Source organism: Kogia breviceps, chromosome X (genome assembly GCF_026419965.1).
Source record: "Kogia breviceps isolate mKogBre1 chromosome X, mKogBre1 haplotype 1, whole genome shotgun sequence".
Classification (NCBI taxonomy): Eukaryota; Metazoa; Chordata; class Mammalia; order Artiodactyla; family Physeteridae; genus Kogia; species Kogia breviceps.
This window is the reverse complement of record NC_081330.1, coordinates 120300785-120320432: the sequence shown is the minus strand read 5'-3', so window position 1 is coordinate 120320432 and position 19648 is coordinate 120300785. Positions and strand designations below refer to the sequence as shown.

The following is a 19648-nucleotide window of genomic DNA, read 5'->3' as shown; positions in this document are numbered from 1 at the left end:
ACCAAACACAAATCTCTGGATTTCTCCCTGCTGGTCTCCCTTGAAAATAACTTACAGCTCCCTTCCACCACCATTCACTCCATCAGTTTCGTCATTTAGTCACTCAACGCTCATTCATTAAGCAACGGTTGGGTGTTGGGAATTCCAAGATGAAAAGGCACAGTCTTTCCATGTGAAATAGTTAAGGACTATTTGGGGTCTATCTACTTGGCACAGAAGCATGTACCCTGGGTGGCTGGGCTGCCTCACTGGTGCCCCCCTCCCCCAGTTAGGTACTATATTTGGTAGGGGCTGAGGACTCCGGTCTCTGGGAGAAATAAACAAGAGACTTGGGGGAAGGGCAGAGGAACATGTTGCCCCTTTAAGTCATAACCACTGAAGTCTGGAATCAGACACTCAACTGGAAATTTCTCTGAGCCTCAGATTCCTTATCTGTAAAATAATGCCTCTGTTACATCATGGTTTCCCACATGTAAAGTGTCTGGCAGACAGAGGGCAACAACAAATGTTAATTTCCTTCTCGACTTATTTCCCTCCACTACCCTCCTTCCCTGAATCTAAGGTTACAGAAGGAGCCAGAGAATAGACACTTGCTATTTTCTTACTGTAGATTCAGAGCACACAGTGTGTGGATGTCTCCACATACAGAGTACCTCCATTCTGGGTCAAATGGTTCTGGGGAGACCAGTCCTATCTAGTTTTCGGGTCATTACAGCTAGGGCTATATTGGTCTTCTGGTGTTACAGCACTTCCAGCAACACCTCGTCACACACCTTGCAGCCTTTTTCTTTCTTTCTTGTTTTTTTTTTTTTCTTTCCATTTCAGGGGTCCTGTCTTGGTGGCTCTGCTTTCTGGCTACAAGACTTTTCATTTATTTTACAGTTCTTGACCAAATGCCCACCAACCAAGTCCTCATATTGGCAACTGGCATCACCTGGAAAGCTGTTTTCTCATTTGTTCCTGAGATGGGCGGATTTTCCTGGGCCAAAACTCACCTCTGGAGGTCTGGGGCTCCTTTGCATGATAAAGGACCTCCCTGGCTGGCTGAATGGTACCATGGGCTGGTGCCAAGGCAGCCAGTACCCCAAGATCCAGTCTGACTTGGCTCATGGTGCCCGGCCACCGTGTCGACGTTTCTAGTGGGCATCTGTCAGGATGAGGCGGAAGCGCCCATCCACAGGATATTGTGTGTGTGGTGGGGGGTAGGTGGCTTCTCTGGGCTTCCAAGGGGCAGAGAAATTGGGATGCCACCGGGCTTACAGCCTTCCAGCCACCCCGCCTTCAGAAAGTAGCACAGCTCCCTGTGTTCCCCTTTGAGAAGAAAACACCGAGGACAAAACAGTGGGCAGGGGCAATAACGCTGCTCGGGCGAGCGGCTCCCATTCACTAGCCGCCCCACTGCCCTCCTCCCACGCCGCCACCCCTCTACTGTGACAAAGGCATACCACAACACATTTTCAAAGTTATCAAAAGTCAATCAACAAACGATTCTGATGACGCAAAAGGCAGAAGAGAGACGTCTAGAAAACGGTGGGAGATTCCTTGGGAAAAGCACACAAAACCTTGCCCGGTGCATGCAAGGCTAGGAATTGTTTTCTCCCTGCTGGCTGCTTTTCTCTCTGTTCTAAAGAGCAGCTTCCAAGAATCAGCTAAATGAAGGGATCACACTAGAGGATGAGAGATAATGCTAAACCAACAAAAACAAAGACCCAAATGAAACAGAGCCAGCCTGAGAATCCGCGGTTATCAAAACTTTGTTTGGCCGTATCTATTTATCATCGCTGCACACCCGGGCTCTGCGGAATATCATTCTGTTGATGTCACTTATCCTCAGCAAAATATTTACACATCCTTAAAAACGCCAGATGAGGGGGGCCGCCCCCGCACTGCCGCGAGCGGCCCCTCAAGCCCCGTCGCCGAGTTCTGGGTAGACCGTGAGGTGGGTAACGACGGTGGGTGGCTCCAGCGGGCACAGGTAAAAGCTGCTGACAGTTCCGGCCACGCAGGCGCTGCGCCCTGCCCTGCCCACCTCTCCCCTACCTGACTCTGTAGGAAGCAGCCACATCCCCGATACGGTGTCAGCGTCTCCTCCTCCTCCCCCTGCCTTTCTCATTGATTAAGTTCTCAAACCATTGTTAAAGCCGGGTTGCTTTTCCCTGGAAAACTGGGCTGAATTCATTAAGCTTCCCCCATCACAAAAGGAATATTCATAAAAGTTTGGCAGGCAGAGAGGGAAGCTGACTGCGTGCCTTGGGGTGGGTGACAATTCGCTCCTCCACAGCCACCTTCTTCTTCCGTGCCCCATCCCTCTCTGCATCCATCCGTCGTGCCCCAAACCTACTCCAGGGACTTCTGACAGGGAAAAACAAAGCAGCAGCTGTTTGGCAACATTTCTACCCCCTCGCCGGCAACTGTGGTGGGATGCCATTTCCCCACCCAGGCGGAGCTTATCCTGAACAATAGTCGGGCTTTAAACGGCAAACAAGCAAACACACAGAGCATAACCCCAACCCCGAAAAAGCCAACGCGGAGGAAGGCAAGAACTCCCTCCGCAGCAAAAGGCACCGCTGAAACGCACGCAAAAATGCAGCGAGAAGGCTGCTCGGTGCCTAACATGGCAGAAAGCCCGAGCTGGTGCGGCCACCCCGGGTCTGGGCATTGGGGGGCACGAAGGCTCGCGGGGCGCCGACGCACACTCACCCAGCTCCGGGAGGATGCGGGGCTGGCCAAGCGTCACAAAGACGAGCCCAGTGAGATCTGGCAAAACCCAACTTTCCACCCGGCTCGCCAGGGCCGCCAGATACGTCAACAGAATCCATCTTTCGAAGGGCCTGGAAGGCGCCGGGTTTTCCGGGCCGGGGCAGAGCGGCAGAGCCGAAGGCGGCCCGGTGCGATGCCCGGGCGCGGAGTCCGCCGCGCGCCGCCCTCTGCGCCCGGTGCCAGCGCCGGTGGCGGCCCGAAACCCACTTCGGGGCCCCCGCCCCGCCGCCCGGCGCCGCCTCCCCGGCCGGCCCCGGCCCCGCCGGCCAGTGCGCGGCGCCGGGAGCAGGAGCGGGGCCCGGGGACGCCGCGCGGGTGGCGGCCTCGGCTCGCGTCCCCGCCCCCGCCCGGCCCTCCCCGCTGGCTCCGGCCTCCGGGCGCCGTCCTGCCTCCGGGAGCAGGCCCCTCCCCGGGCGCCGGGCCCCGCCAGGCGCGCCCAGCCCGGCGCGCCCCCTGCGTCCCGGTGGCAGGTCCGCGCGGGGAGGGCACGGGGGGGGGTACCCCGGCCCGCACGGGGGCGTCGCGGCCGCTACCTTGCAATCGCGGCCGCCGCCTCCAGGAAGCCAAGGGGTGGTCGCGGGTGCGGGAACTCTCCGGTCTGGCCTCGCCGCCGGCCGCCTGAAGGGGGTGCGCAGCGGTGAGAGCTGCCGTCGCCGCTGTCACCGAGCTGCTGTCGCCGCCGCTGCTGCCGGTCGTGCGTGAGCGTGTGTGCGCCTGTGTCCAGACGAGTGTGTCTGCGTGCGGCGCCCGGCCTTTACTATATACACCGAGGGGTGGGAGGAGGCGGGGAAGGGGAGGGCTTGGGGGAGGTGGCGGAGGAGGGGGAGCAGGAGGGGGGCGAAAGGGTACCCGAGGAGGAGGCGGCGGAGGAGGGACAGGTGATCTCGCCCACGGGGAGGGCGTGGCTGTCGGAGGCGCGGGGTGGCGGGAGGAAGGGGTGCCGGGGCGCGGGGGGCGGGGCCGACGCCGGGGAGAGCCGGCGGAGCGGGGACCCTGCTGCCTCCCGGCGGGCTGGGGACCATTTCAGACCCCAGGATGCGGAGGAGAGAGAACGTAGCCCAGGAGGGAGGAAGTGGCTGGTGGATGGAGGTGGGAGACGTGGTGAGGGCCCAGCGACCACCTCCTAAAATGTCAATTGTGATACAGGTCGGAGATCCTTCTCGCAAGGTGTGAGATTATTAAAGACAAAATTAGCCTACAGACATAATCTCATTTCCGAATACTTGCCTGAAAGGTGATTCATCTGTTAATCTAACATTTATTAAGCACCTAGTGTTTGCCAGACACTGGGCTAAGAACTGGCGTTACAGAGACGATGACTGCGTGGCCGCTAACCAGTAAATAAATCATAGGTGTCAGTAGTAGTATTGATCATTTTAAAACAAAGTCAAAAACCCTAAATCCTATAAATATTTTAAGAGGGCAAAGGAAGCAACTCCATTGGTTTAATTAGTCCCGAAAGGTGAAAAGATTTTTTTTCTGGTAATCCAAACAGGATGCAGATATTTGAGAGAGAAGGGCAGAGAAGAAATTACTTGAATCAGAGCTGAGAGCAGTCTGAATCTAGCTGTCCTTTGCGTGTTCACACCTCCTTGAGTTTCAACACTCACATGAGTAGTGTCTATGACTTCCCTCTTGTAGAATCTGGGGTGGCCAGAGGGTACAGTACATAGAGAGCAGTCTGGCAAGTTCATGATTAGTATGGGAACCTGAACTTGTGTTTGAAAGGTTCTACTCTAACCTCGTCGTGTTGCAGGCATAATGTGGTAGAAACCAGGACCACGTTATACCTTTCGTGGGCCCTTTGCCTTTGTGGACTCTTTCCTCCATAGAAAAAAGAGTAGAAATTACAGTTTACGACTGCATTGGTGTGAAGACGAATGAATTAATATTATATTTTAAAACAACTTCATCGACCTAAAAGATCACATTTTCTCCTGATTTTAAAAGAGATGAAAACATTTCCCTGAGGCCCTGAAAAGTATTCTGGGCCTCAGGCACCATGCCTACTGGTCCTAAGGGAGAAGTCAGCCCTGGTGGTACCATTCCTTGATACTGAATTTCCTCTTTAAAAAAAAAAAAAAAAAAAAAAAGAGTTGAACTAAGGAGTACCCAATCGACTTAAGGGCAGAAAGACACACAATGCAAGTTTAAGAATTGATAGAAATGAATATCAACACAAAGAACCAGTTCCTACTTGTTTCAGTCAGGCTCTGGGAGTTTTAAATCAGCTCCAAGTCACTAATGGTACCTGTGGAAATATTTGTCTGTGAGTTTACCTTCAACCATTTCAGAAACCAAAGACCTTCCTCTATAGATCTCAGAACTGAGTCTTTGGGTCAGGTATGTGCAGTCTCGGTTGCCGGGACCTATAGCCTGAATACAACTGAAGACACAGCTGGGCAATTATAATCGGGCAAGTTCATGGATGAAAGATCCATAAAGGTTTTGTGTGTGTTGAGGGGGTATGTGTGTATAAGGTAGGGACTGATATCCTGGAAGGCAATTACTAGCCTATTTCTTTTGTTGGCCTCATCACGGCCCTGGGTTAATGTTTGATCCTCACTGGCAGTTGTGATTCATATTTGCTGCCCTTTGAGGTGCTGGTGTTTTCAGGAAGCACTATATTGATTCAGATTAATGCATAATAAACAGGCATCATGGCCCCCATTTCCAGAGAAATGTGAGGTGGCACCCCTCTGTATTTTCACGGTGGCTGCCCTTGCAGAGAGGAGGGGAAAAGAGGAGTCCATAAGGGAGGGTCTGGACTGGGGGGAGGAGATGTTTGGGGACAGAAATAGGACATTAATAGGGAAGAACTGCACTCATACAGAAAATGGAGGGAGGAAAGGACACGGCCAAGCAGCAGGAAAGAACCAAAAACAATCTTTCAGGGTTGATCCGGGTGATTTCTGAGATCTATAATTCAAACACTTGGTGATTTTAAAAAAGGACTCAGGAAAGTTCCCATTTCAGATCTGATTCTTGATCTATAGCCTGCTTCTCTAATATAGCATCTATTAATAATCTAGTTTTCACATACTTGCCAGACGAGTGACTCATTCATGTGTCCAATAAACATCTATGAAGCATCTGCTGTATGCCAGTCACTGAGCTGAGGACTGCAGTGAGAGAGACGGTCAACATATGCTGCCGACCTCAAGGAGCTCACAGGCCAGTAAATAAACTATTAATACAACAATGTGACACTATATGCCCATGAGGAGTTATAAAACGGGCTAGGCGAACCCCGAAGGAGTGGGCCCATCACTGTGTGGGAAGGCATAGAGAGTGGCATGGGGCAGGGCAGTCAGAGATGGTGATAAGAGCACAGCAGTGAGAGATGATGGGAGTTTTCCAAAGTAAGGAAAAGTCATCACAGGTGAACAGCAGGCGCCAAAGCTCGGATGCAAAGCACGTTCTGGAGGCTGCAGATACTCTGTGAGGCTGGAGGAGGGGCTGTGAAGAACAGCAGCAAAGAGGGACGGAGGAAGCTAGGGGTCAGCTGAGGTCCCTGGTCTGTCCTGTAAAGGAGCTTTTTCGTGTGGTCGATGGGGAGCCGGCCACCGAAGGACCTGAAGCAAGGGAGTGACCAGGCAAGATTTGGGTTGAGGAATGATCACTCTGGTGCTGGATGTCAAGGGCTGAATGGAGGGGGGAGAGATTGGCAGCAGAGAGACCAGGTGAGAGAGACTGTGGCAAATGATCGGAGTTTGAGTCAAGGCAGTGCCAGCAGAGATGAAGGATCAGAACTGGAGTCAAGTGATACTCGGGAGACAGAATCAACGGGACTTAAGTGCTGGAGGAAACAGGAGGCGTTGGAGTAACTCATGCCTGACTTTCTGAACTGGGTGACAGAGTGGGTGAGGGTGTGATCACTGAGATAGAGGTCCTTAGGAAGAGAAGCAGATTTGGGGCTGCAGATGATGAATGCTGTAGGGTTCCCCAGAAGCGGATCCTGAACGTGAAAGTGAAGGAAACACTGGTAGGGGAGTAGAGAAGGGAGAGAGAGAGGCGGCAGCCAATAGTGGGGATGTTGTCAAGGCCAATTTCTACCATGGGCAGCTGGAACTTAATCCCACAGGTAAACTCTTGGACATGATGAAAAACACTCACTTCAGAATTGTTCCATCAAGAGGCGAGGAAGCTGGTTAAGGGCCCAGGGGGTGCTGAGTTTCTGGCACTTTTGACCTGCCACCCAGCATGGGCAGCGAGTCCTTCTCAGGTACAGGGAGAAGATACTGGCAGCTGGACGTCTGTGGAGCACGATATGGGGAGGGGGAAGGGTAAGCTGGGACGAAGTGAGAGAGTGGCACGGACGTATACACACTACCAAACGCAGGATGGATAGCCAGCGGGAAGCAGCCGCATGGCACAGGGAGGTCAGCTCGGTGCTGTGTGACCACCTAGAGGGGTGGGATAGGGAGGCTGGGAGGGAGGGAGACGCAAGAGGGAAGAGATATGGGAGCACATGTATATGTGTAACTGATTCACGTTGTCGTAAGGCAGAAAGTAACACAACATCGTAAAGCAATTATACTGCAATAAAGATGTTAAAAAAAAAGGTAGCATCCCAGGGAGCGGGGTGGAGCACCGTCAGTGCGCGCTCCTGGGAGCTCTGGATAGGACATCCGGAGTTAGAAGTACTCGTTGGGTAGCCACATAGAGAAGTCCAATAGGCATTTGCCTAGATTTGGGGGTTCAAAATCTAAGCTGCAGACCTAGATTTGGGAGTTACTGGGCTCTGGGTGTTGTTCGAAGCAGTGGGTGTTGATGAGCTCTGCAGAAGACACACGTGACTTAAGCTGATGGCTGAGCCCATCACCCTGGGCCGTGCCGACGTGACTTGATCTGATCTGCATGAACGCTGTCAAGGATTTCTGTACGAGTGCCTGGAAGCCATGAAGTTGTTGATGTCAGTTAATGCTCATGGGTGTGAATGTGACTGGGGGAAAGGGTCCACTGCTTAAAAGAAATTCTTAAGGGGTCTGTATTTTACTGAAGTTGAATACTGTGTTTAAAATGGAAGCTCTTTAAAAAAATTTTTGTGGTCAAGAATATTTACTGGATGATTAAGTGATTGAATGAGGCAGGCATTTGAAAACATAGTCACAATGCAAAAGGGACAAATACTGGTAAAAAAATGCAAGGGGTAATTAAATCACAGAGGATTGAAGTCCAACCCAAGCTCCAGGAAAGAGGATGGAGAGCATTGAGAGAGACAGTCCAGCTGCAATGACATTTTAACCTAAGGAATATACAGAGCCACAGGGTAAGGGAAAGGTTTTGACTATTTTGATAGAACAGAGACTTCTAATGTGGTCGGCATGGGGGCTTCAGTATTCTTCATTCAGAGATTTCATATGAAATTTCTCATGCCCCGATTTTATCCAAAGACCACAGGAGAGTCCATGTGAAATCTTTGATAATTTTAGCAAAGAGTGAATCAAAGGGTTTGTGAGTGGTCCTTCGGTTAGGCGATCGACAAGCATATCTCAAACAGCTGTTACTTTACAGTAATAAGCTATATGCTACAACACACAGAGTAATCTGGTACCGTCACTGCCAGGCATTGAAGTCTCTCAGAGTCCGGTTGTAGCTCTGTCTAGTCTCAATCAGGAGGACATTTGATTTCAGAGGATTTGGGTAAATTGTTAAGAGTAAGAAGGAGGCTTATTATAAAGGGCATTGCTTGTGGCTGCTCCATTCTGCATTCTCCATTCCTCTTTCCTAATAGAAACCTAATGCTGTTCAGGTATCCATCCCTCTCCTATGAAATCATGTACCTTAAATTTGATCCTAACTTTAGGGTGGGGTCTGTTTGATCTGAGGCTAATTGCATCCCTCCTGCTATAACTTGGACCAAACAGATGAGAGGAGAGATTTGCTGGGGGCTTTATGGGTAAGTTCTTACCGTTTTCCAGGAGAGGATACCACCCTCTCCCAATGGACGTGAAGACAATGTAACCATAGTTGCAACTGGCAGCAAGAACACGAGGCAGGTGACCATATAATTGATCATCTAAACAGGGACGCTACCGAGGATGAAAGGGGTTGCTGTTACTAATTACGTCAGGGCAAAAGGCATAAACTGGGCTTTCCCAGCAAACCAGGATGCATGGTCACTATGATGCTTGGAGGGAGCTGATGCTCAAGGCGGCACAACAGAAACGGAGAAAGAACCTGGAACTGTGAGGATGTTACTGAACTGCTCGAACAACCAGCCACCTCTGGAGCCACCTGAACCTGTGCTTCCTATTACGTAAATCATTTCACTGCTTCAAAGCTTCTTCGAGTCAGGTCTCTACTGCTTGCAACTGAAAGCGTCCCAAGACGTACATGCAGGATTACAGGATTGTTTTTGTTTTGTTTTGTTTTGCTTGAGTCCCAGATAAGGGGTAAGGGCTGTTCTGAAATCAAGAGATCTAACAAAAAGAAGTGGAGGGAGGAAGTAGGTCAGTAATTGATATTTTAATTTGATTGAAGACAAGGGCAGAAAATGATCTGAACTAGAACATGGTTGAAGTACATGGCTCTGATGAATTTGGAAGCCCACTGTGCATGTGGTGGCTTTCACACCAGCAGCGCCTTGGAGGCACTCTCCTGTCTCTGACAGAGCGCTAAGAGTCCTGCGCCCAGGGTCAGGAGAGTTTGTTTCTATCTCCTGTCCTCTCACTGCTCTGAGTGGCTTTGAGCCATCAAGGTTCTCTCTTTGGACTTGGATCCCTTGTACCAGCAGTAGCCGCCATCACCCTTATGTCTTGTCTTTCTGACTTGACTGTCAATATCAAGGGAGGACCCATGGCTTACATCTCCCACAGAACCTACTTTAGTTCTCTTTATGTAGGAGGACTTTGATAAGTAATTGTTAAAGACATGGAAGCAACCTAAATGTCCACCGACAGAGGAATGGATAAAGAAGATGTGGTACGTATATACAATGGAATATTACTCAGCCATGAAAAAGAATGAAATGGTGCCATTTGCAGCAACATGGATGGACCTAGAGATGATCACACTAAGTGAAGTAAGTCAGAAAGAGAAAGACAAATACCATATGATAACACTTATATATGGAATCTCAAAAAATGATACAAAGGAGCTTATATACAAGACAGAAATAGACTCACGGACATAGAAAACAAACTACGGTTACCAAAGGGGAAAGGTGGGGAGGGATAAATTAGGAGTTTGGGATTAACAGATACACGCTACTAAGTATAAATAAATAAACAACAAGGGCCTACTGTATAGCACAGGGAACTATATTCAATATCTTGTGACAACCTACAACGGAAAAGAATCTGGAAAAGAATATATATATAGTTATATTATATGTATATAATACAGTTATATGCATAACTGAATCACTTTGCTGTACACCGGAAACACTGTAAATCAAGTATACTTCAATAAAAATAAATATATTAAAAATAAATCTAAAAAAAAGTAACGGTTAAATCTATGATTATCTCCCCTCACTCAGTAAGTGCTTTGGTCTTATTACTAAGGAGCGTCAATATTCCCCATCTTGTACAAGTCTTACAGCTGTCAAACACACTTGCTTTGTCCATGTGGAGGGAGAATGTGGACTGAGTGAGTTTGGGGGTTGAAGCCAGGTGATTATCACCTGAGGCTTTCAGGGTTTGTCCAAATCGATGGAGAGCCCTGTACAAGCCAAGTGAGAAGCCAGGTTGCATGAGACAGAGTAGCATGCATATTCGTCACCAAGAAAGGACCAGAAACAAAAATTATAGCTGGGAGAGAGAGTTGGAGTCAGGGGCATGAAACAATAAGGCAGTGGATTTTGGTTAAGTGGAAAACAGACCCAGATTTGGTTTTGGAGAGGCAACTTAATTTGCTGGATGGTATAACAATGCCAACTATGACGTGAGTGTGGTTGAAATACTGGCACACGAAGGACCAAGGATCGGCCAGCTCAGAGATGGTCGCATACCGCCCAGCCTTTCGACGGGGAAAATGATGCTCAGAGAACTACACACATACACACCTTTACACCTGCCAACTCCTCTTCTCTTTCCAGGTGTCAGACTCACCTTTTCCTTTCTTAAAAATCCATTCACAAATGAGCCAGACTGATCTCCCAATAAGAAAGGAAAAATCGACAAAGTTGCCCTGGAGTAACTGAGCATTGACAATTAGAATATTAGCCAAAACAATCCTAAAAAATAACTGCTGAGACACTCCAAGGCAGGAGTGTTCGTGTTAAAGGGGACAACAAACAGTGGCCCCTTATTGTCCCCAGTCACTGGAAACCACAGTCCCCTGTGCCTGGTGCTGTGGTCAGGACCAGATTCTACCTCTGCAGTTGTCTCTTGGAAGAAGAGCAACTGAGGGCCTTCTCAGCCATCAAACCATCGGCTGTTGGGAGTGATTAGCTAGCTCTCCCACAGATACACCCTATCTGACCTAGCTAGCATGCAGCTTATAAACAAACTAGAACACAGCCATCAATTTCACAAATGGTTTATGCCACAAAATGCACTGCACACTCCTGCAGCTCCAGTGTGTGGATGGACTGTCAAGTTTGTCCGATTCAAGAGTGGCAAGTCTCTCCAACAGAATTGACAAGGTTTCTGTTGCTCCAATTTCAAGGGCAAAAGGAGTTGCAAGGTCATTCATTTTGAACAGGACATCAATGTATAATACAGAAGGGACATCAATGTATAATCCAGAAGGGACCTGAATCATTTCTTTTTTCTTCAGTTGGGAAATTTCTCAAATCACAGAATTTTATGAACAGAACAATTTTATAGAAGGAGGCAAAGAGAGCAAGAGTAAAAATCTCTCTGGCTAGGATAGCTAGCATTTTCATCGCTGTCCTTTGCATTTGTGGCCTCTCTGCCGGGTCAACATCCAAGTGCTCTCACGAGATTACTCTCCATCAGTCCCTGCCTACCTTGGCCCCTCCAGGTGAATCTCTATACTCTTCACTCCTAGGATTATCCCTGCCTAATTTCTGAGCCAGACCACCAGTGTGAGGATCTGAGATGAAGCTGCCTTCTCCCAGTGCCCCTGACGCAATGCTCAGCCACATTCACCAGGTCACAGCACTTACCACTTCGTCCTCTCCACGACCCTCCCCCACATTGGCCCCAGCCCTAGGATTAGGCTTCTGGGTCTGTTTCTCTGCATAGCTCTCATGACTTGCATTGGAAAGGTAGCTCCACCACCAAACCCCACTCACCAGCATCCCTGTCAGTCTCTGAGGTCCACATTGCTGTCTGTATGGGATAGAGCTGGTTTCTCATTCACTGACATCCTGCCTTAAAGAGGCCGCCCCCAAACTTGACAAGAGCATTTCATAAATTGCAGACTACCACCATCCTGGATTATCTCTTTCAGTCCTATTAGATGGGTCCTCGTTAGAGATTTATAGTGGTGGTTTTTGTTTTTTTGAAGAACGAACATTTTATTTGCAAATAGAGGCGACCTTTCAAAAAATACATTATTGCTTTAGAAAATATTCATGTTTAACGTAGAAATACTGTACAATACATATAATTTATTCTTTTAAAAATGATTTTTCATGATAACATTCATTAAAAATTAAATATAAGCGTAAAAGGCTATTCTATCTTCAGTATAAACATTCAGTCACACCCACTCTCAAATACCTGTATATTCCCTTCAATTTTTTCTCCTTATAGCACTTACTCAAGTGAAATAATTTTATATATAATTTTAGTCCTGCTTTTGTCTTTTAATATCTTCAACTAATAAGTATTTCCCATAGCATTCTAATAATATTACATAATCAAAATAAACATTTTCAGTGGTTCAATGAATAATTTTATTAAGTGGATTCATCACCATATACTTAGCTTTTGCCCTACTTTGGAAGTGTAGGCTATTTCCAAATTCTGCTGTTGTAAAGAACCCTACAATTAGTATCTTTGTGTATATCAATGTTTCCTATTAATAATTATTTCTCGGAATAAATACACAGCTGTAATATTTCTGGGGCAGACACAGAAACACTTACATGTTGCCAAACTGATTTTAAAAAGGATGTTCCACTTACAACTCCAAATATGAGCTCTGAGAGTCCTTGCCTTATGAGTACTTACTAGCCTACACCAAAATATTTGTCTCATTTTGTTTTAAATTATATTTCACTGATTCTAGGGAGATGGGCCATTTTTATTTGTGTGCCTTCTACTTGTATACCTAAGGGAATTGTGAGTTTATTGCTTTCACTCACTTATTAATTAAATCATAATGTTTGCATTTCATTTATGTGTGTGTCTTTTATTTCATATAAAATAAATGTATGTCATAATAGTGACAAACAAATCCCGGAAGTGATAGTTCATATGATAGTTCTATTTCTAATTTTTTGAGGAAACTCCATACTGTTCTCCATAGTGGCTGCACCAATTTACATTCCCACCAACAGTACACGAGGGTTCCCTTTTCTCCACACCCTTGCCTATATTTGTTATCTGCTGTATTTTTTTTTTTTTTTTTTTTTTTGCGGTACGCGGGCCTCTCACTGCTGTGGCCTCTCCCGTTGCGGAGCACAGGCTCCGGACGCGCAGGCTCAGCGGCCATGGCTCACGGGCCCAGCCGCTCCGCGGCATGTGGGATCCTCCCGGACCGGGGCACGAACCCGCGTCCCCTGCATCGGCAGGCAGACTCTCAACCACTGCACCACCAGGGAAGCCCTCTGCTGTATTTTTTATAATAGCTGTCTTAACAGATGTGAGGCAATATCTCGTGGTTCTGATTTGCATTTCTCTGACGATTAGTGATGTTGAGCATCTTTTCATATATGTGTTGCCTATCTGTATGTCTTCCTTGGGAAAATGTCTATTCACATCCTTTGCCCACTTTTAAATCAGGTTGTGATTTTTTTTTTTTTTTTTTTTTTTGCTATTGAGTTGTGTGAGATCCTTATATATTTTGGATATTAACCTCTCATATTATATACCTCAGATATAAGATTTGCAAATATTTTCTCCCATTCCACGGGTTGCCTTTTCATTATGTTGATTGTTTCCTTTGCTGTCTAGAAGCTTTTTAGTTTGATGTACTCCTGCTTGTTTATTTTTGCTTTTATTGCTTTTGCTTTGATGTCATATTAAAAAAATCACTGCCAAGACCACTGTCAAGGAGCTTTTTTCCTGTGTTTCAGTTAATATCATACACAACAATGAAAAGCTAAAAGCTTTTCCTCTAAGATCAGGAATAACAGAACGGTGTCCACTCTCACTATCTCTATTCAACATAGTACTGCAAGTCCTAGATAGAACAATTAGACAAGAAAAAGAAATAAAAGGCATCCAAATCCCAAAGGAAGAAATTAAATTGCCTCAGTTTGCAGATAACATGATCTTATACACAGGAAACCCTAAAGACTACACCAAAAAACTGTTAGAGTTAATAAATTCAGTAACGTTGCAAGATAAAAAAATCAATGTATAAAAATCAGTTGTGTTTCTATACACTAACAACAAACTATCTGAAAAAGAAATTAAGCAGACAATCCCAGTTACAATAGAGTCAAAAAGAAGAAAATACTTAGGAATAATTTTTGTTTGTTTGTTTGTTTGCTGTGCCACGAGGCTTGTGGGATCTTAGCTCCCCAACCAAGGACCAACCCTGGGCCCTCATCAGTGAAACTGTGGAGTCTTTACCATTGGATCACCTGGGAATTCCCAGGAATAAATTTAACCAAGGAGGTGAACAATCTATATATGGGAAACTATAAGACAATGATGAAAAGAAACTAAAGAAGACACAAATAAATGGAAAGATATCCCATGTTCTTGGATTGGAAGAATTAATATTGTTAAAATGTCCACACTAACTAAAGTGATCTACAGATTCAATGCAATCCCTATCAAAATTCCAATGGCATTTTCTACAGAAATGGAATAAACAACTCTGAAATTTGTATGGAACCACAAAAGACCCCAAATAGCCAAAGCAATCTTGAGAAAGAACAAAGCTGAGAGTTTGTATCATGAACGAGTGTTAAATTTTGTCAAATGTATTTTCTGCATCAATTAATACTGATTATTTGGTTTTTCTTCTTTATTCTATTGATATGATAGATTTCATTGATTTATTTTTTAAAAGACTTTTTTTAACATCTTTACTGGGGTATAATTGTTTTACAATGGTGTGTTAGTTTCTGCTTCATGACAAAGTGAATCAGTTATACATATACATATGTTCCCATATCTCTTCCCTCTTGCGCCTCCCTCCCTCCCACCCTCCTTATCCCACCCCTCTGGGTGGTCACAAAGCACCGAGCTGATCTCCCTGTGCTGTGCGGCTGCTTCCCACTAGCTATCTATTTTACATTTGGTAGTGTATATCTGTCCATGCCACTCTCTCACTTTGTCACAGCTTACCCTTCCACCTCCCTGTATCCTCAAGTCCATTCTCTAGTAGGTCTGTGAAAAGACTTACTTTTTGTAAGAGCAGTTTTAGGTTCACAACAAAATTGAGAGGAAGGTACAGAGATTTCCCATATACCTTCTTCCCTCACGCATGCATAGCCTCTGCCATTATCAACACCACCCACAAGAGGGGTACATTTGTTACAACTGGAGAACCTACAATGACATATCATAATCACCCAAAGCCTATGATTTACCTTAGATTTCACTCTTGATGTTGTGCATTCTATGGATTTTGACGAATGTATAATGACATGTATCCATCGTTATAAATATACAGAGTATTCTCACTGTCCTAAAAATCCTCTGTGCTCCACCTTTCATCTCTCCTCTGACCTCTTGGTAACCACTGATTTTTTTAACGTCTCCATAGTTTTTGCCTTTTCCAAAATGTCATATAGTTGGAATCATATAATATTTAGCCTTTTCAGACTGGCTTCTTTCACTTAATAATAGGCATTTAAGTTTCCTCCATGTCTTTTCATGGCCTATAGGTCACTTCTTTTTAGTGCTGAATAATATTCCATTGTTTGGATGTACCACCGTTTATTTATCTGTTTAACTACTGAAGGGCATCTTGGTTGCTTCAGAGTTTTAGCAATTATGAGTAAAGCTGCTATAAACATCCATGTGCAGGTTTTTGTGTAGACATAAGTTTTTAGCTCTTTTGGGTAAATACCAAGGAGTGGGGTTGCTGGATCCTACGGTAAGAGTACGTTTAATTTTGTAAGAAACCACCAAATTATCTTCCAAAGTCACTGTACCATGTTGCATTCCCACCAGCAGTGTATGTGAATTCCTGTTGCTCCACACCCTCACCAGCATTTGGTGTTGTTAGTGTTCCAGATTTTGGCCATTCTAACAGGTGTGTAGTGGTATCTCATTGTTGTTCTAATTTGCATTTCCCTTATGACATACGATGTGGAGCATCTTTTCGTATGCTTATTTGCCGTCTATATATCTTCTTTGGTGAAGTGTCTGTTAAGGTCTTTGGTCAATTTTTTAATTGGGCTGTTTTCTTATGGTAGAATTTTAAGGGTTCTTTATATATTTTGGATAACTGTCCCTTATCAGATGTGCCTTTTGTAGATCTTTTCTCCCAGGCTGTGGCTTATCTTCTAATTCTCTTGACATTGTCTTTTGCAAAGCAGAGCTTTTAACTTATAATGAAGCTTACCAATTATTTCTTTCATGAATCGTGCCTTTGGTGTCGTATCTAAAAAGCCATTGCCATTTCCAAGGGCACCTAGGTTTTCTCCTGTGTCATCTTCTGGGAGTTTCATAGTTTTGCATTTTACATTTAGGTCTAGGATCCATTTTGAGTTAATTTTTGTGAAAGGTGTAAGGTCTGTGTGATTTTTTTTTTTTTTTTTTGCATGTGATGTTCAGTTGTTCCAGCACCATTTGGGTTTTTTTGTTTTTGTTTTTGTTTAGAATTTAAAAATGATTTTATTACAGAATAATCACCATTAGGGAGTATAATCTTTCAAGCCTAGTGGACTGCTGATTGGATTAGAGTTCTGGATTGCCCATTGGCTTTGGAGTAAGGTTCATTCTTTGACCTTTTTTAATCATTCATTTATTCATTTAACAAATATTTGTTGAGCACCTACTGTGTTCCAGGCACTGTTTAGGCTCTGGAAGCATAGCGGCAGCACCATTTGTTGAAGAGACTATCTTTACTCCATTGTATTGCGTTTGCTTCTTTGTCAAAGATCAGCATTTTGCCACTTCAAGTAAAGTGTGGAAATCTTACTTCCATTAGGTCCCTTTTACTCACATTGCTTTGAAATATCTTTGTCTTGAGTATCAGATGGTGTTATGACTTTTGTTTCAATTGTAAAATATAACTTATAAAATTCATGAGAAGGACAGTCTATTGTATTCATCCATATTCTGCTCTTTCTGTTGTTCAAGGAAGTAAGTAATAAAGAAAAGAGCAGAAATAAATGAAATAAAGACTAGAAAAACAATAAAAAGATCAATAAAACTGAGGTTCTTTGTGAATATAAAATTGAAAAACCTTTAGCTAGACTAAGAAAAAAAAGAGAAGACTCAAACAAAATTATGAATGAAAGAGGAGACATCACCACTGATACCACAGAAAGTACCACCACAAGTACACTACAAGAAAAAAAAATCACAGGCCAATATTCTTGATGAACACAGTGCAAAAGTTTTCAACAAAATACTAGCAACCGAATTCAACAGCATGTTAAAAGGATCATTCACCATGATCAAGTGGAGTTTATCCCTTAGATGCAAGACAGTTGAACACACACAAATCAACAAGTGTGATAAACATCACATTAACAGAATGAAGGATAAAAACCACATCATCTCAACATATATAGAAAAAGCATCTGAAAAAATGCAACATCCCTTCATGATAAAAACTCTCAACACATTAGGTATAGAAGGAATGTATCTCAACATGACAAAGGCCATATATGACAAGCCCATAGCTAATATCATACTCAAGGGTGAAAAGGTAAATGCAATTCCTGTAAGATCAGGAATAGGAAAAGGATGCCCACTCTCACCACTTCTATTCAAGAAAGCAATGGAAATCTTAGCCAGAGAAATTAGGCAAGAAAAAGAAATAAAAGGCATCTACATTGGAGAAAAAGAAGTATAATTGTCTCTGTTTGCAGATGTCATGATCCTATATATAGAAAATCCCAGACTCCACCAAAAAACTGTTAGAAGTAATAATAAACATTCAGTAAAGTTTCAGCATACAAAATTAACTTTCCTCCTTCTTGATCCTTCAAGATTCCTTCTTTTATAAGCTCATTTCTGCTTGAAGAACATCCTTTTGCCAATATTTAAGAGTAGGTCTGGTAGCAACAAATTCTCTTAATATTTTTCATCTCTGAATGTCTTGATTCCCCTTCTCACCTAAAGGATGTTCTGGGTTGGCAGTTCCTTCCTTTCAGAACTTGAAATATATTGTACCTCTTCCTTCTGTCCTCCATGGTTTCAGATGAGAAATCCACTGTCATTCGAATTGGTGTTCCCTGATGATAGGTAATCATCATTTCTCTCTGGCTGCTTTCAAGATTTCATCTTTGCCTTTAGTTTTCAGAGGTTTAACTATGGTGTGTGAATATGAATTTCTTTGAATTTATCTTGTTTGGGGTTTGCTCAGAATCTTGTATCTTTATGTTTTCTTTTGTCAAATTTGGGGTGTTTTACATCATTACTTCTTCTAATATTCTTTCAGCCCCACTCTCTTTCTCTTCTTCTGGGACTCCAATGACATGAATGTTGGCTCTTTTCTTTCTTTTTTTTTCTAGTATGCGGGCCTCTCACTGCTGTGGCCTCTCCCACTGCGGAGCACAGGCTCTGGACGCGCAGGCTCAGTGGCCACGGCTCACGGGCCCAGCCGCTCCGCGGCATGTGGGATCCTCCCGGACTGGGGCACGAACCCGTGTCCCCTGCATCGGCAGGCGGACTGTCAACCACTGTGCCACCAGGGAAGCCCTGGATCTTTTCTTATTGTTCCACAGGTCCCCAAGAGTCTCTTCATTTTTTTCTAATCTATTTTCTGTCTTTTTCGGATTGGGTAAATTTTATTAATTTTTCCTCAAGTTCATTGATTCTATCTACTGGCATATTTACTCCACTATTGAGTCCATCAAGCAAGTTTTTAAAATTTTGGTATATTTTTCAGTTAGAAGATTTCCATTTAATTCTTTTCCATAACATAGCTCTTTGCTGAGATTTTTTATTTTTTCATTTGTTTCAGGAGAATTTGTTATTGCTTGTTGAAGTTTTGTTATTGTTATTGTTGTGGCTACTTTAAACTCCTTGTCAGATAATTCCAACATCACATTGTGATTTTCCTGGCTCTGGATATGATGGGTGATTTTCTTTTTTTTCTGGCCGCAATGCACAGCATGTGGGATCTTAGTTCCCTGACCAGGGATTGAACCTGTGCCCCCTGCAGTGGAAGCCAGAGTCCTAACCACTGGACCACCAGGAAATTCCCTGATGAGTGATTTTCAATAGTATCCTGGGGCTTCCCTGGTGGCGCAGTGGTTAAGAATCCACCGGCCAATGCAGGGGACATGGGTTCGAGCCCTGGTCCGGGAAGATCCCACATGCCGCAGAGCAACTAAGCCCGTGCTCCACAATTACTGAGCCTGTGCTCTAGAACCTGCGAGCCACAACTGCTGAGGCCTGTGCACCTAGAGTCCGTGCTCTGCAACAAAAGAAGCCACCGCAATGAGAAGCCCACGCACCGCGAAGAAGAGTAGCCCCTGCTCACCACAGCTAGAGAAAGCCGGCGCGCAGCAACGAAGACCCAACACCGCCAAAAATAACTAAATAACTAAATAAAAGTTATTTAAAAAATAGTGTCCTGGACATTTTTACTATTATGTTGTAAGACTCTAGCTCCTATTTAAATTCCCGCTCCTATTTAAATGTTTTATTTTAGCAGGTAGTCACCT

General features: G+C 44.8%; 1 protein-coding gene across 10 annotated transcripts in view; it reads right to left on the bottom strand.

Moving 5' to 3' along the window:
• The window catches only part of RAI2 (retinoic acid induced 2), a 404475-nt gene that overhangs the window by 57166 nt on the left and 327661 nt on the right, over positions 1–19648 (bottom strand). The window contains exon 1 of one of the 10 annotated variants that reach the window (XM_067023120.1): positions 3294–3664. The exons of 8 other annotated variants lie outside the window; for them this stretch is intronic. The gene's annotated coding sequence lies outside the window, so the exon portion shown is untranslated. Of the gene's footprint in view, positions 1–2700; positions 2979–3293; positions 3665–19648 lie in introns of those variants that run through there. One more of the 10 variants, XM_059050845.2, reaches the window with a different exon arrangement.